The sequence below is a fragment of the Capricornis sumatraensis genome, chromosome X (assembly GCF_032405125.1).
Source record: "Capricornis sumatraensis isolate serow.1 chromosome X, serow.2, whole genome shotgun sequence".
NCBI classification, from domain to species: domain Eukaryota; kingdom Metazoa; phylum Chordata; class Mammalia; order Artiodactyla; family Bovidae; genus Capricornis; species Capricornis sumatraensis.
The window spans coordinates 65891884-65909130 of NC_091092.1; the positions used below are offsets into that span (position 1 = coordinate 65891884).

At 38.0% G+C, this 17247-nt stretch overlaps 1 protein-coding gene across 1 annotated transcript in view; it reads left to right on the plus strand.

Annotated features, from left to right (window-relative positions):
• Window positions 1-17247, plus strand: part of CHM (CHM Rab escort protein) — a 214332-nt gene that overhangs the window by 21613 nt on the left and 175472 nt on the right. The gene's annotated exons all lie outside the window — the stretch shown is intronic.

Consider the following 17247-nt stretch of genomic DNA (forward strand, 5'->3'; position numbering starts at 1 on the left):
TAGCTCTTGTAATTTTCTGATACTATCTTTAGGGCTTTCTATGTATAGTATTTTGTAATCTGCAAACAGTGAGAGCTTTACTTCTATTCTGATCTGGATTCATTTTACTTTTTCTTCTCTGATTGCTATAGTTAGGACTTCCATAACTATGTTGAATAATAGTGGTTAAAGTGGACATCCTTGTCTTGTTCCTGATCTTAGGTGGAATGCTTTCAATTTTTCACCACTGAGAATAATGTTTCCTATAGGCTTATCATATATGGCCATTACTGTGTTGAGCTAGGTTCCTTTTATGCACATTTTTTGAATGTGCATAAATTATTTTAATCATAAGGAATTTTAATTTATTTTAATCACAAATGGGTGCTGAATTTTGTCAAAGGCTTTTTCTGCACCTGTTGAGATTATCATCTGGTTCTGATCTTTCATTTTGTTAATATGGTGTATCACATTGATTGATTGGCATGTATTGGAGAATCCTTGCATTCCTGGAATAAACCCAACTTGATCATGGTTTATGAGCTTTTAGAAGTATTGCTGAATTCTGTTTGCTGAAATTTTGTTGAGGATTTTTGCATCTGGGTTCATCAGAGGTATTGGGCTGTAGTTTTCTTTTTTGTGTGTTGTCTTTGGTTTTGGTATCAGAGTGATGGTGGCCTTGTAGAATGAGTTTGGAAGTGTTCCTTCCTCTGCCATTTTTTGAAAGAATTTTAGAAGGATAGTTGTTAGCTCTTCTATTTCTCCAGTTATTAACTCCAGAAAGAATGAAGACACGGAGCCAAAGCAACAATATCACCCAGTTGTGGATGTGACTGGTGATGGAAGTGAAGTCCAATTTTATAAAGAGCAATATTGCATAGGAGCCTGGAATGTCAATGAATCAACGCAAACTGGAAGTGGTCAAACAGGAGATGGCAAGAGTGAACACTGACATTTTAGGAATCAGCGAACTCAAATGGACTGGAATGGGTGAATTTAACTCAGATGACCATTGTTTCTATTACTGTGGGAAAGAATCCCTTAGAAGAAATGGAGTAGCCATCATAGTCAACAAAAGAGTCTGAAATGCAGTACTTGGATGCAAACTCAAAAATGACAGAATGATCTCTGTTTCCAAGGCAAATCATTCAATATCACAGTAATCCAAGTCTATGCCCCGACCAGTAATGCTGAAGAAGCTGAAGTTGAACGGTTCTATGAAGACCCACAAGACCTTCTAGAACTATACCCCCAAAAGATGTCCTTTTCATTATAGGGGAATGCAAAAGTAGGAAGTCAAGTATACCTCGAATAACAGGCAAATTTGGCCTTGGAGTGCAGAATGAAGCAGGGCAAAGGCTAGTAGAGTTTTGCCAAGAGAATGCACTGGTCATAGCAAACACCCTCTTCCAACAACACAAGAGAAGACTCTACACATGGACATCACCAGAGGGTCAACACCAAAATCAGATTGATTATATTATTTGCAGCCAAAGATGGAGAAGCTCTGTACAGTCAGGAAAACAAGACTGGGAGCTGACTGTGGCTCAGATCATGAGCTCCTTATTGCCGAATTCAGAGTTAAATTCAAGAAAGTAGGGAAAACCACTGGACCATTCAGGTATGACCTGCATCAAATCCCTTACAATTATACAGTGAAAGCGAGAAATAGATTCAAGGGATTAGATCTGATAGACACAGTGACTGAAAAACTGTGGACAGAGACTTGTGACATCGTACAGGAGGCAGTTATCAGGACCATCCCCAAGAAAAAAGAGAGGGATGGGTGGGAAAGTGAAAAAATTGGCTTAAAACTCAACATTCAGAAAACTAAGATCATGGAATCTAGTCCCACCACTTCATGGCAAATAGATGGGGAAACAGTAGAAGCAGTGACAGACTTTATTTTGGCAGGCTTCAAAATCTTTGCAGATGGTGACTTCAGCCATGAAATTAAAAGATGCTTGCTCCTTGGAAGAAAAGTCATGACCAACCTAGTCAGCATATTATAAAGCAGAGACATTACTCTGCCAACAAAGGTTTGTCTAGTCAAAGCTATGGTATTTCCAGTAGTCATGTATGGATGTGAGAGTTGGACCATAAAGAAAGCTGAGCGCTGAAGAATTGATGCTTTTGAACTGTGGTATTGGAGAAGACTCTTGAGAGTCCCTTGGACTGCAAGGAGATCTAACAAGTCCATCCTAGAGGGAGTCAGTCCTGAATATTCATTGGAAGGACTGATGAAGCTGAAACTCCAGTACTTTGGCCACTTAATCGGAAGAACTGACTCATTTGAAAGGACCCTGATGCTGGGAAAGATAGATGGCAGGAGGAGAAGGGGACAACTGAGAGTGAGATGGTTGGATGGTATTACCGACTAAATGGACATGAGTTTGAGTAAACTCAGGGAGGCCTGGCATGCTGCAGTCCATGGGCTCGCAAGAGCTGGACACGACTGAGCTACTGAACTGAACTGAACTTCTCTAACTGTCTGATAATTCTCCTGTGAAGCCATCACAGGATTTTTGCTTTTTGGGAGATTTTGATCACTGCTTCAATTTCAGTACTTGTAATTGGGTTGTTCATAATATCTGTTTCTTCCTGGTTCAATCTTGGAAGGTTGAAGTTTTCTAAGAATATGTCCATTTCTTCCAGGTTATCCATTGTATTACCATATAGTTGTTCAAAACAGTCTCTTATAATCCTTTGTATTTCTGCACTGTCTGTTGTAACCTCTCCTTTTTCATTTCTAATTTTCTTGAGTTTATTCTTCTCTCTTCTTAATTAGTCTGGCTAAAGGTTTGTCAATTTTGTTTATCTTCTGAAAGAACCAACTTTTAGTTTTATTTATCTCTACTATTGTTTCTTTTATTTCCTTTTCATTTATTTCAGCTTGGATCTTTATGATTTCTTTCTTTCTACTTTTTTTTGTGGTTTTTTGTTCTTCTGTTTCCAGTTGTTTTAGGTGTGAAGTTAGGTTGTCTGTTCGATGTTTCTCTTGTTTCTTGAGGTAGGATTGTATTGCTATAAACTTCCCTCTCAGAACTGCTTTAGCTGCATCCCATAGATTTTTGAGTTGTTGTTTTCATTGTCATTTGTTTCTAGGAATTTTGTGATTTCCCTTTTGATTTCTTCAGTAACCTGTTGGTTATTTAGAAATGTATTGTTTGATCTCATTGTGTTTGTGTTTTTTACTTTTTTTTTTTTTTGTAATTGATACCTAGTCTCATAGCATTGTGCTTGGACAACATGCTGGATACAATTTCACTTTTCTTAAATATACTGAGGTTTGATTTGTGACCCAAGATGTAGTCTATCCTGGAGCATGTTCCATGTGCACTTGAAAAGAAAGTGTATTCTTCTGCATTTGGATGGAATGTCCTGAAGATATCAATTGGATCCGTCTCATCTAATGTGTTGTTTAAGACTTGTGTTTCTATATTAATTTTCTGTTTTGATAATCTGTCCATTAATGTGAGTGTGGTGTTAAAGTCTCCTACTGTTATTGTTACCACTGTCAGTTTCTCCTTTTATATCTATTAGTATTTGTCTTCTGTATTGTGGTGCTTCTATGTTGAGTATATAGATATTTACAATCGTTATGTCTTCCTCTTGGATTGATCCCTTGATCATTATGTAGTGTCATTTCTTATCTCTTGTAATCTTCTTTTATTTTAAGGTCTATTTTGTCTGATAGGAGGATTGCTTCTCTAGGTTTCTTTTGCTTCCCGTTTGCACCCATCCTCTCAATTTCAGTCTATATGTGTCTTTGGGTCTGAAGTGGGTTTCTTTTAGGTAGCATATACATGGGTCTTGTTTTTGTATCCATTCAGCACAGTCTGTGTCTTTTGGTTGGAGTGTTTAATCTACCTACATATAAAGTAATTATTGACATATATGTTCCTATTGCCATTTTCTCAATTGTTTGGGGTTGATCTTTTTCTTCTCTTGTATTTCTTGACTATATAAGTCCCTTTAACATTTGTTGTGAAGCTGGTTTGGTGGTACTAAATTCTCTTAACTTTTGCTTGTCTGGAAACCTTTTTATTTCTCCATCAATTTTGAATGAGATCCTTGTCAGGTACAGTAATCTTGGTTGTAGATTTTTCCCTTTCAGTACTTCATATATATCCTGCTGTTCCCTTCTGGCCTGCAGAGTTTCTGCTGAAAGATCAGCTATTAAGTGTATGGGGTTTCTCTTGTATGATACTTGCTGCTTCTCCCTTGCTGATTTTAGTATTCTTTTTTTGTGTTTAGTCTTTGTTAGTTTGATTAGTATGTGTCTTGTTATGTGTCTCCTTGAGTTTATCCTGTATGGGACTCTTTGTGCCTCTTGGACTTGATTAACTATTTTCTTTTCCATGTTGAGGAAATTTTTAACTATAATCTCTTCAAAATTTTCTCATACCCTTTCTTTTTCTCTTCTTCTTCTGGGACCCCTATAATTTCCCCCATAGCTTGAATGTCGGTGCATTTGATGTTGTCTCAGAGGGGTCTGAGACTGTCCTCAGTTATTTTCATTCCTTTTACTTTATTCTGCTCTTCAGAAGTTATTTCCACCATTTTATTGTCAAGCTCACTGAATCGTTCTTCTGCTTCAGATATTCTGCTATTGATTTCTTCTAGAGTATATTTAATTTCAGTAATTCTGTTGTTTGTCTGTATGTTTATTCTTTAATTCTTCTAGGTATTTGTTAATTGATTCCTGTATTTTCTCCATTTTGTATTCAACATTTTTGATCATCTTTACTATCATTATTCTGAATTCTTTTTCAGGTACTTTGCCTATTTCCTCTTCATTTATTTGGACTTCTCTGTTTCTAATTTGTTTCTTCATTTGTGCGAGGACACCCTACTCCAGTACTCTTGCCTGGAAAATCCCACGGACAGAGGAGCCTGGTGGGCTGCAATCCATGGGGTCGCGAAGAGTTGGACAGGACTGAGCAACTTCACTTTCACTTTTCACTTTCATGCATTGGAGAAAGAAATGGCAACCCACTCCAGTGTTCTTGCCTTGAGAATCCCAGGAATGGTGGAGCCTGGTAGGCTGCCGTCTATGGGGTCCCACAGAGTCGGACAGAACTGAAGCGACTTAGCAGCAGCAGCAAGGTTGGTCCAGTGGTTTCTGTAAACTTCCTATAAGGTCAGATTTGTGCTGAGTTTTTGATTTTTTGTTTATTTTTCCTCTGATGGGCAAGGCTGAGTGAGGTGGTAATCCTGTCTGCTGATAATTGGGTTTGTAGTTTTGTTTTGTTTGTTGTTTTGATGAAGAGTCCTGTACAGGGTGCTATTTGTGGTTGGGTGATGCTGGGTCTTGTATTCAGTTGGTTTCTATTTTGTGAGTTCTCAGTATTTGATACTCCCTAGAGTTAGTTCTCTGGTAGTCCAGGGTCTTGTAGTCAGTGCTCCCACTCCAATGGCTCAGGGCTTGATCTCTGGTCAGGAACAACAATTCCGCAAGTGGTTTGTTATGGCATTAATTGAGATTAAAACAAACATCCGAAAACAAGAAACCAGAGATGAACCATAGATAAAATGGCAGTTATAAAATCTGGCAAATAGTAACTAAAATAATTGAAGATACATATACACCCATGAGCAGTGTCAGAACAGTCCAACAAAAATAAAGTACAGTGGATTGACCTGGCCAACAAAGGAACAAAGGATATTAAAATTTTTATTTACAAGTTAAGAAAAATACTAACAAAAACACAAACTGGATAAAAAAACTAAGGCAAGGTGCCAAGTGGGGAATTAAGTAATGAAAACAAAACTAACAAATATTTTGAGAAGAAAGGAAAGCAAGCAAAAAAGGAAAGAATAGATATGCAAAGTTTAATAGAGGTAGATGAAGAAGATTTATATACATTAAAGTTTATAAGGGAACAAGAACAATAGGAAAGGCAAACAAAGGAATGAATGCAGAAAAAATATAATAGGTTTAAAAAAATTAAAAATTTAAAAAACGGAAGAAGAAAGAAAAAAGGGAGAAATAAAAAGAAAAACACCACAGAACTGCAAAAGCCCAACGTAGAGGCAGAGGTTTATAACAACAACAAAAAGTGTAACTGAACATACACACATGCATATGCATGCATAAGCAAAATCAAAATAGTCCAACAAAAATAAAGTATAATAGATTGACCTGGTGAACAAAGGAAACCAAAAATTGTATCTATCAGAACAAAACTAACTAAAGCAGAAACTGGTAAACAAAACTATAGCAAGGTGCCAATTGAGGGATAAAGCAATGAAAATAAAATTAACAAATGTATTGAGAAAAAAACAGAGAAAGAAAAGAAAAGAAAGAATAGATATGCAAAGTTAAATAGAGGTAGATAAAGAAGACTTATGTCTGTTAAAGATTAACTGCAAGGGGAAAAGAACAGTAGGAATAGTAAACAAGGAAATAAATGTAGAAAAAATAATAATAGGTTTAAAAATTTTTTTAAAAAAAGAGAAAAATAAAAAAGGAAAACTCCACAGAACTGCAAAAGCCCAATGTTAGAGGCAGATGTTTATAAGAACAATAAAAATGTGTCTAAAAAAAAGCTTTAAAGCTTATTTGGATTTCTTAGTGCCCATAACATCGTCAACTACAACAGAGGGGGAAAAGGGGGGAAAAAAGAAAAAAAAATCCAAAAGAATCTACAGAACAAGTTAAAACATAAGAATAATAAACGTTTTTCTTGAATCATTGATGTCAGAGTCTTTGCCCTCTCTGGGAATCACAGTCCACCTCACCTCCCTAGGATGCCCTCCAACATTGTGGTGGTCTCTGGATCTGCTGTGGGGGCAGCCCAGATTCTAATATGGTCCTACTTCTGTGTGTTATGCCTCCAATGTCCACAGTAATCAGAACTAGTACATTTTTTTTTTTTTTTGTGGAAGCTCTCAATGTCCTTTTATATATTCCATGGACACAGAGTCTGCCTAGTTGATTGTGTGGATTTAATCTGCAGTTTGTACAGCTAATGGGAAGGTTTTGGGTCTTCTTCCTTAGCCACACTGCCCCTGGGTTTCAATTGTGGTTTTTATTTCCACCTCTTGGAGAAGGAAATGGCAACCTACTCCAGTATTCTTGCCTGAAGAATCCCATGGACAGAGGAGTCTGGTGGGTACAGTCCATGGGGTTGCAAAGAGTTGGACATGACTGATCGACTTTCACTCACTTCACTTCCACCTCTACATATGGGCCTTCACTTAGAGTTTGCTCTTGAAGGTGCCCTGGAGGACTTGGGTTTTCCCTTGTGAGGGCCAAGAGTGGATTTGGTGCAGCTGCTTGGGTCCTAGGGATATGGCAGCGCCAGGTACTCAGGAGTGTTGGCAACTAGGAAAGCAGGAAATATAGTGCTCTAGAAGGGTATGGCAACCAGTATTGGCCAATATGTTCCAGTATTCTTGCCTGCAGAACTCCCCTCCCTGACAGAGAAACCTGGCAGGGCATCGTCCACAGGGTCATAGAGTCAGACAAAACTGAGGCGACCCAGTGCGCATACATATAAGACTTTTTTTGCCTGTGGCTATTTTGCCCTAGTGAGAGTTGAGCATGAAGGTAGTACAGCTGCTTGGCTTGCGGGGACCCTGTTGGCACCAAGTGTGCAGGGATATGGACTGCCTCTGCCATAGGAGTTAAGGCCCTGTCAGAGTCTTTTTTTAGAGCCTCTTGTAGCTGGCTATCAGAAGGCTTCTTTGGCCATTTTCTCTGTAGCTCCGCGTATTCAGGCACTTAGATGGCTCCCTTCGGTCCTTCTCAGTTGTCCAGCATGTCAGGCACATAGAGCCCTGCTGCCGCACCCCACCCCCCTGCCCAGCTGGGGTCCTCCTCTCTAGATTGGCACATCAGGCAATTAAAGGGGCACTCTTGGTGGGGTCCTCCTCTGTAGTTTGGGGTATCAGTCACTTAAAGGAGCACCCTCGGTGGGGTGCTGCTCTGTAGTTCAGTGGGTCAAGTGTTTGATGGGCCAGCCTCTCTTGTCCAACTAGGATGCTGGTGTGTGGGGAGAAAAAGGCTACAGTGGTGGCTCCACCCGCTATGCATGACTCAGCAGTATCACCTTGCTTCCAAGGCTGCCTCTTTCCTCCACAGGCATTTCCCACCACAATCTCCTCGTTCACATTCCCTCAATCCATCTCCGCAGTAAACAGCAACCTTCACCCTGGGATTGCTCCACAATCGCTAACTCCAGCTTCCAGTTGCTCTACCTTCCAGGGGACCAGTGTTCCTGTCCAGGGTATATATTGCTGTGGCAATGACACTCTTCATTCTTATTCCATTTAGGCTGCCAGAGATCAGCTGTTTCACTCTCAGCCTTAATTGTTTCTCCTCTGACTCAGACAATTGCCTCAATGTGGGGATCAGACCCCTGCTTCAGTTCCCCCACATGCTAAGTGCAGGTCCAGTGCTACTAACACTCCTGTTTTTCCCCCTTGTTCCTTCATCCTACCGAGTTTTGCGTGGTTCCGTATATTCTTTTCCACTGGTCAGGTACTCCTGTCTGCTCTTAGCTGGTATTCTGCATGCAGTTCTGCGTCTGAATGGTCCCTTGGGAATGATATATCTGATATATCATTGAAGAGAGATATATCTTTGAAGCGAGATGTACTGATATATCTTTGAAGAGAGATGTACTCCATGTCCACCTCCTCCTCCACCATCTTGTTCTCCGTAGTTCTGTTTTTAATTTATTGAGAAACCTCCATAGTGTTTTCTGCAGTGGCTGTACCAGTTTACATTCTTACTGATAGTGTATGAGGCTTCCTGTTTCTCCACATCCTCTCCATCATTTGTGTTCTTTTAGATGACAGTCATTCTGACAGGTATGAGGTGATATCTTACGGTGATTTTGACTTGTATTTCTCTGATGATTAGGTAGGTTTACTCCTAGGTTTTTTTTTTTTTTATGTGATGGTAAATAGATTGCTTTTTGATGTTAGTGTATAGAAATACAGCAGATTTATGTTTATTAATTTTGAATTCTACAACTTAACCAAATTCATTGATGAGCTCTAATAGTTTCCCAGTGGTGTCTTTAGGCTTTTCTGTGTGTAGTATCATATAATCTGCACACAGATTACAGTTTTACTTCTTTTCTAATTTGAATTCCTTTTATTTCTTTCTGTGTTTGATTGCTATGGCTAGGATTTACAATACTATGTTGAAGGAAATGGTGAAAGTAGACATACTTGTCTTGTTCTTGATCTTAGAAGAAATGCTTTCAACTTTTCATTATTGAGTATAGATTTTAGGTGGGTTTGTTTTGTGTAGCCTTTATTATGTGGAGATGTGTTCCGTCCATGTTCACTTTTTGCAGGGCTTTCGTTGAACGTGGATGCTGAATTTTGTCAAAAGGTTTTTCTGCATTTACTGAGATGCTCATACGATTTTTAATCTTCAATTTGTCAATGTGTGTATCACATTGGTTGATTTGTGGATATTGAAAAATCTTTGCATCCTTGGGAAGATGTACTTTTTTATGGTTTTTACTTGAACAACATTTTAACTTGCCAAAAATACAATTTTCCAACTAATTGTAATGGGATACATATTTTTTTCAATCAAACACTGTAATTTATTTATTCAGATCACTACTGCTGTATTTGAGACTGTTTCCAGTTTCCTATTATAAACAAAATGTAGTCATCCATATACATATAGCTTCTGGTTTTAAATATCTAATATTTTGGGGGAAAGATAGTGTTCCAAATTTTTACCATGTTTGAAAAATCACCTTATGATCTTTTTCTTTTTCTCTAATTTAAAAGTTCACAATTTCAGTGACTTTAATGTGCTTGTATAACTTCTGTGCCTTGACAAACTGAAGTTTTATGATAAGGAATTAGGTAAGATTTTCTCTTTTTTGCAGGAAGATTTATGTAGTTAGCCAGCAGAATAAGTGACATGATCTGGTTATTTCATCGTGATGAACTGTTGAGTAGTATTGCTTTTCTAATCTTGATTATAGTTTTTCTTACAGACAGCAGCAGGCAAAAATGTACTTTGAGTTTTTCTATGTGTATGGATTTCATCCATGATTTTGTGAAGATCAACTTAGTACTTTATTGGCCTGCTACTGTTTATATTTATATACCATTTAAGTGATGATAGTTCTGAAATGACCCATTGTAAATCCTAAGTACAACCTCTGTTGATTTATAAACTCTATCCAAGCATTATTTCTATCAACAGCAGCTAATCTCATTTAAAATAGTTCTTTCATTGCTCTTGTCGTAAATTTTGCAGGGAGATTTTTAAGCCAAAGTTAATGTCTGCCAAATTGTAATTGAAGGAGCTGTATTTTTGTGTGTCAGTTATCTGTGTAAGTAAATGTAAAATCTGTGGTTCTTTTTAGAGAACTACATTTACTGTAGATATTTATGAGCTCTTGACATGTGAAATTTCAAGAATAGATGTTGTGATTTAGAAAAGCAGTTTGCAGTTCAAAATGTGGAGATTGGCATTTACTTTAATCTTGAAGTTATTTGAAGAGGTGCAAGAAAACCAAAAGTTTATACTTACTATTTCTACCAATAATTGTTCATCTGCACAGCCTCAGTAGTTTTCTCTAATAGATATATCATTGCTTAGTTTTGTTTCCTATATATCTTTACTTTCTACTATAACTGCTTCAGACAAAAAGAGATAAACAAAATAAATTGAAAATGATGATGTTACCTCACTGCATTAATTTAAATTCATGATTTTTTAGAATCTTTTTTAAAAATGAGTATTCAGTGTCTTTATGCCTCATGCTATTAAGTATTTAGTGGATACCTGATGTCAACCCAAATGAATGTCACAGATACAGCTATTGATGTTTTAGTCTTATGTAATGACCATATTCTTATTCCTCAAAGTTAAATACATTGTTATATTTTACCAGTTTGACCAAAGAAGTATGTTAATCTAAATAGTATTACCTTGTGTGATTAAAAACTGATGTCATCATACATGTCTATTAGTTTGTGGGCTAGGTTTGTCTTTGGCTTGACAAATGAAAATGTTTTTTGTATTTAGAAACTGTGTCTAGTTAAGAATTATTTAGGAATTGTAATAAAGAGAAGTAAGCAATTATTTTGTCCCTGGTTTAAACGTTTTTCTTTTGTTTGAAGAAAACTTTTGCCCTTAATCATAAAAATTTACATATGCTTGTCAGAAAAATTCAAGCAATGTGTATGCCTGTATATTATATGCACATATACATGAAAATAGACATGTTGGTTTGTCTACATATCATTCCCAAGGGGCCACCGTTGGTGTGTTACATTCTATCTGGTGGAATTAAAGATAGTTTTATGAGAATTAATAAATGCATGAGTGAAAGGATAAAATGAATTGACTTTGATGAGGTGAAAATATGCAGTAATAGTGTCTCATCATCGTGTCTATTTGCACATTTTTTTCCTCATTTAAGGGTATTTTTTAGTAATATTATATTGTAGTGGTAATAGTGGGAAAAAACAAATTAAAAACAAGTTTAAACAGATAAATAGTTGATCAAAACTAAGTGAGATCACATAGGATTATATCAGGGCTTCCCTGATAGCTCAGTTGGTAAAGAATCCTCCTGCAATGCAGGAGACCCCAGTTTGATTCCTGGGTCGGGAAGATCTGCTGGAGAAAATATACGCTACCCACTCCAGTATTCTTGGGCTTCCCTTGTGGCTCAGCTGCCACAGGGAAAGTAAGGTGTCTGCCTGCGATGTGGGAGACCTGGGTTCAGTCCCTAGGTTGGGAAGATCCCCTGAAGAAGGGAAAGGCTACCTACTGCAGTATTCTGGCCTAGAGAATTCCATGGACTATACCCATGGAGTCGCAAAAGTCAGACAGGACTGAGAGACTTTCACTTTCAGGAAAATTCATCCCAGTAAGTTTCTTGAGAGTTGTAGATCTATGACTGACCATGATGTCAAAGGAAACTTCTGTGTTCACTGTTTCTCCACCACTGACTTGACATTATTTTGGCATCACCTTTTCCTGTATATCATTGTCCATCTTTATGTTTTGGCACTGAGGTGGGAGACACTAGAATTTGTCAAGAACTGTTACTTCTCAAGGAAATACACACTTCCAACAACACAAGAGAAGACTCTACACATGGACAACACCCGATGGTCAATACAGAAATCAGACTGATTATATTCTTTGCAGCCAAAGATGGAGAAGCTCTATATAGTCAGCAAAAATAAGACTGGGAGCTCACTGTGGCTCAGATCATGAGCTTCTTATTGCGGAATTCAGACTTAAATTCAAGAAAGTAGGGAAAACCAGTGGACCATTCAGGTATGACCTGAATCAAATCCCTTACAATTATACAGTGGAAGTGAGAAATAGAGTCAAGGGATTAGATCTGATAGAGTGCCTGAAGAACTATGGATGGAGGTTAATGGTATTGTACAGGAGGCAGGGATCAAGACCATCCCCAAAAAAAGAAATGTAAAAAGACAAATGGTTGTTTGAGGAGGCCTTACAAATAGCTGTGAAAAGAAGAGAAGTGAAAGGCAAAGGAGGAAATGAAAGATATACCCATTTGAATGCAGAGTTCCAAAGAATAGCAAAGAGAGATAAGAAAGCCTTCCTCAGTGATCAGTGCAAAGAAATAGAGGAAAACAATGGAATGGGAAAGACTAGAGATCTCTTCAAGAAAATTAGAGATACTAAGGGAACATTTCATGCAAAGGTGGACATAATAAAGGACAGAAGTGGTATGGACCTAACAGAAGCAGAAGATCTTAAAAAGAGGTGGCAAGAATACACAGAAGAACTTTACAAAAAGATCTTTACAACCCAGATAATCACGATGGTATGATCATTCACCTAGAGCCAGACATCCTGGAATGCAAAGTCAAGTAGGCCTTAGGAAGCATCACTACGAACAAAGCTTAGTGGAGATGATGGAATTCCAGTTGAGCTATTTCAGGTCTTAAAAGATGATGCAGTGAAAGTACTGCACTAATATGCCAGCAAATTTGGAAAACTCAGCAGTGGCCACAGGACTGGAAAAGGTCAGTTTTCACTTCAATCTGAAAGAAAGGCAATGCCGAAGAATGCTCAAACTACTGCACAGTTGCGCTCATCTCACACACTAGCAAAGTAATGCTCAAAATTCTCCAAGCCAGGCTTCAGCAATACGTGAACTATAAACTTCCAGATGTTCACACTGGATTTAGAAAAGGCAGAGGAACCAGAAATCAAACTGCCAACATCCGTTGGATCATCGAAAAAGCAAAAGAGTTCCAGAAAAACATCTACTTCTGCTTTATTGATTATGTCAAAGCCTTTGACTGTGTGATCACAACAAATGTGGAAAATTCTTCAAGAGATGGGAATACCTGACCCTCTGACTTGCCTCTTGAGAAATCTGTATGCAAGTCAGGAAGCAACCGTTAGAACTGGACATGGAACAACAGACTGGTTCCAAAAAGGGAAAGGAGTACGTCAAGGCTGTATATTGTCACCCTGCTTATTTAACTTATATGCAGAGCACATCATGTGAAACCCTGGGCTGGATGAAGCACAAGCTGGAATCAAGATTGCGGGCAGAGATATCAATAACATCTAATATGCAGATGACACCACCCTTATGGCAGAAAGCAAAGAAGAGCTAAAGTGCCTCTTGATGAAATTGAAAGAGGAGAGTAAAAAAGCTGGCTTAAAATTCAACATTCAGTAAACTAAGATCATGGCATCCAGTCCCATCACTCATGGCAAATAGATGGAGAAACAGTGGCAGACTTTATTTTTTTTAGTTCCAAAATCACTGCAGATTGTGACTGCAGACATGAAATTAAAAGACGTTTGCTCCTTGTAAGAAAAGCTATGACCAACCTAGGCAGTATATTAGAAAGCAGAGACATTACTTTGCCAACAAAGGTCCATCTAGTGAAGGCTATGTTTTTTCCAGTAGTCATGTATGGATATGAGAGTTTGACTATAAAGAAACCTGAGCACTGAAGAATTGATGCTTTTGGACTGTGTTGTTGGAGAAGAGTCTTGAGAGTCCCTTGGACTGCTAGGAGATCCAACTCGTCCATCCTAGAGGAAATCAGTCCTGAATATTCATTGGAAGGACTGACATTGAAGCTGAAACTCCAATACTTTGGCCACCTTATGCAAAGAGCTGACTCATTGGAAAAGACCCTGATGCTGGGAACAGTTGAAGGCGGGAGGAGAGGGGGATGACAGAGGATGAGATGGTTGGATGGCCATCACCAACTCAATGGGTATGAGTTTTAGTAAACTCCAGGAGTTGGTGGTGGACAGGGAGGCCTGGCGTGCCATAGTCTATGAAGTCACAAATAGTCAGACACAACTGAGTGACTGAACTGAACTGAACTGAACTGAAGAAATACATACATTACAATTAGAAACCGGTTCTAAAACCACATGAGATTATGGGTATTGTTGGTCCCCGAGTGTTGAGAAGTTAACAGCAAAACAGACTGATGCCTGCCTTCATGGTAACCTGGAAACCTAGTAGTGGGAAATAAGCATTCACCATGCTTTGATTTTATAAACTGTGCTCATGAAGAGAAGGAAATCGCAACCCTCTCCAGTATTCTTGCCTGGAAAATCCCATGGACAGAGGAGCCTGGTAGGCTGCAGTCCATGGGGTTGCTAAGAGTTGGGCATGACTGAGTGACTTCACTTTCACTTTTCACTTTCATGCATTTGAGAAGGAAATGGAAACCCACTCCAGTATTCTTGCCTGGAGAATCCCAGGGACAGAGGAGCCTAGTGGCCTGCCATCTATGGGGTGGCACAGAGTCGAACATGACTGAAGTGACTTAGCAGCAGCAGCAGCAGCTCATGAAGAAAAAAAGGGTAGTGCTATAAGAGTAATGTGGATTACTTAGATTATTTAAATTTGGTGATAGGAGGGTGGCTTAAATGGAAGTGGTTATAATAACTTCTTAGTCGTTATACTGTGAATATGGGACTATAAAGATCTTTGAGAACTGATGTCATTTTTCTTTTAAAGAGATATTTAAATTGATTTCTTCTTAGAGGCTTTTTTTTTTTTTTTTGGTGTGGCTCTATAAAGCTGTACCTCATTGAGTTACCTCAGAAATTGTATCCGCAGTTGTGTGGCAAATCAATTTTATGATATTTTTCTGCCCTGGAAATTAACTTTACATCCATGGAGTTGAGTAAAAAATTTTGTCTGATGCCTTGCTTTTGCAGTGGAAAAACAAAAATACTCTGTTCAGATGTTTAGTAATTATGGCTCTTGACAAAGAAGAAACCATTATTGATTCATTAGCTACTCCTATTGTGAAGTTTCTTTTTAGTTTAGTTTAGTTTTTGTGTGTGCAAAGTTAGATCTGTTTATGTTTTGTTTAACACAAAAATATAACAACATAGCTCTTTCTTGTACACTGGAATACTTGCTCGTATGTGAATAAGGTAGCTCAAAGATAAGTATTTGAAAGGTTTCAGGTTTAAGACTGCCATAAAGGGATAGGGAAACAAAAGAAAATGTAACCTCACTTAGAAGAACATTTTTATTTATCTTTACCTTCCAATATCCAGATGAAAGGAAGAAAACCTTGTTCTGTCTCCTGTATGATAAGAAAAATGTATCAAAGAAGCAAGTGTTACCCTAGCTTTCCCCTCTCTGTATTTCACCATGTTAAAGACATTTCATTAGGTTTACCACACTAAATGAGTGAAAGTAGTTTTAAGTTGCTTAACATAATCTAGTATTCAGGACAGTGTATGCTGTTACAAACAGTATGATGTAAAAATATCTACCATTTATTGAATATTTGCTCATGAAAGGTTGCTGAACCATGAAAAGATGCTGGGATTCTTGGCCTCTGGAGGAGAAGAATTCAATCTGGGGCCAGGGACGAGGCTTGATCACTCAGAGCTTTTGTGTAATAAAGTTTTATTAAAGTATAAAGGAGATAGAAAAAGCTTCTGACATAGGCTTTAGAAGGGGACAGAAAGAGTACCTCCTTGGTAGTGTTAGCAATGGAGTTATATACTCTCCAGTTAGTCATTACAGTGAATCAAAAGAATGTCTGGAGGTTGTAAAGACCTCAGCAGACCTACTGCCATAATTTACATTTTAAGATATCAGGATTAGCCAGAAGGTTTAATCCAGAGACTGTCATCAAGCAGGATACATTATTGTTATATAATAATAAGAAATGTAGAGGGAAAAAAAGTTTGTCCTTTCTTCCTCCTTGAGAATTCCAGACCCCTCTCTCCTTGGGGACCCCTAGACTTATCAACCTGCCTAGGAAATGACTCTCACTCATTACTCTGTTAGATATTTTGAAAATATTAAGCTATTTAATTCCTATTATGTTTCTCTAAAAGAAATATAAATTCTCTCCTTTTGCAGATGAGGACACAAATTCAGAATTGAAATCACTTGTCAAATGTCACATGTCTATTCAAGGAATGAACCAAGATTTGTAGCCAGGTTCGTTTGACTGCAGAGCCTTTGTTCTTTCACTAAGATAAGCTGTGTGTAGGGTTGGAAGACAAAGAAATCCTGAGTTTGATGGTCAGGAGACCCAATTCACACTGTTACTCTGTCACTGATTAGTTATGTGACTTATGTTGTTTTTTTCAACTGTAAAATGGGCATAGTGTACAACCTACCTTGAAGAGTCCCTGTGTGGGACCAGTTAGATACATATAAAATGTTGAGGTGTGGCCAGAAGGTCTGACAGTTATGTAGCAGGTTCACTAAAAGACTTTTACTTTGGAATCACTGGGAATACATTAAGCCTTTGTTTTGGAGGGCAGTGTGTGTGTGGGGGAATCCTTGGAAGCAATTTGTGAATTTTTATGGGTTTGAGACAAAAATGTCATTTTGTCTTTAGGTCACTGAAATCTGTATGACGGGAGCTTTATTTGCAAATAACTATTCTTGCACAAGGAGGAATTTTGCCCATAGTGCTCAAACAGAGGCTGGATTGATTGAGACAGCTCCTCGCAGAAATCATAATGTATCAGCATTTCTCTAGGTATTACTAACTGCATTTCTCTAGGTATTACTAACTTTGACTTTTTTTAGTCAGTGGGTTTGAATGAGGATAGCTTTCACATAAACCAGAAAAACTACAAGCAAAGATAATTGAATGTACATATGCATTTTTTCCACTGCATTTCCCTCCTCCCCTCACTTTCTTTGTCTTGACCAATTTCTGTATCATTCATCCACCTCCAAAAGATTTCTCTTATATTTTCTTCCTCCTTGTTTTTTTTTTTTTTTTTTTTGTGTGTGTGTGTGTGTGTGTGTGTTTGAAATG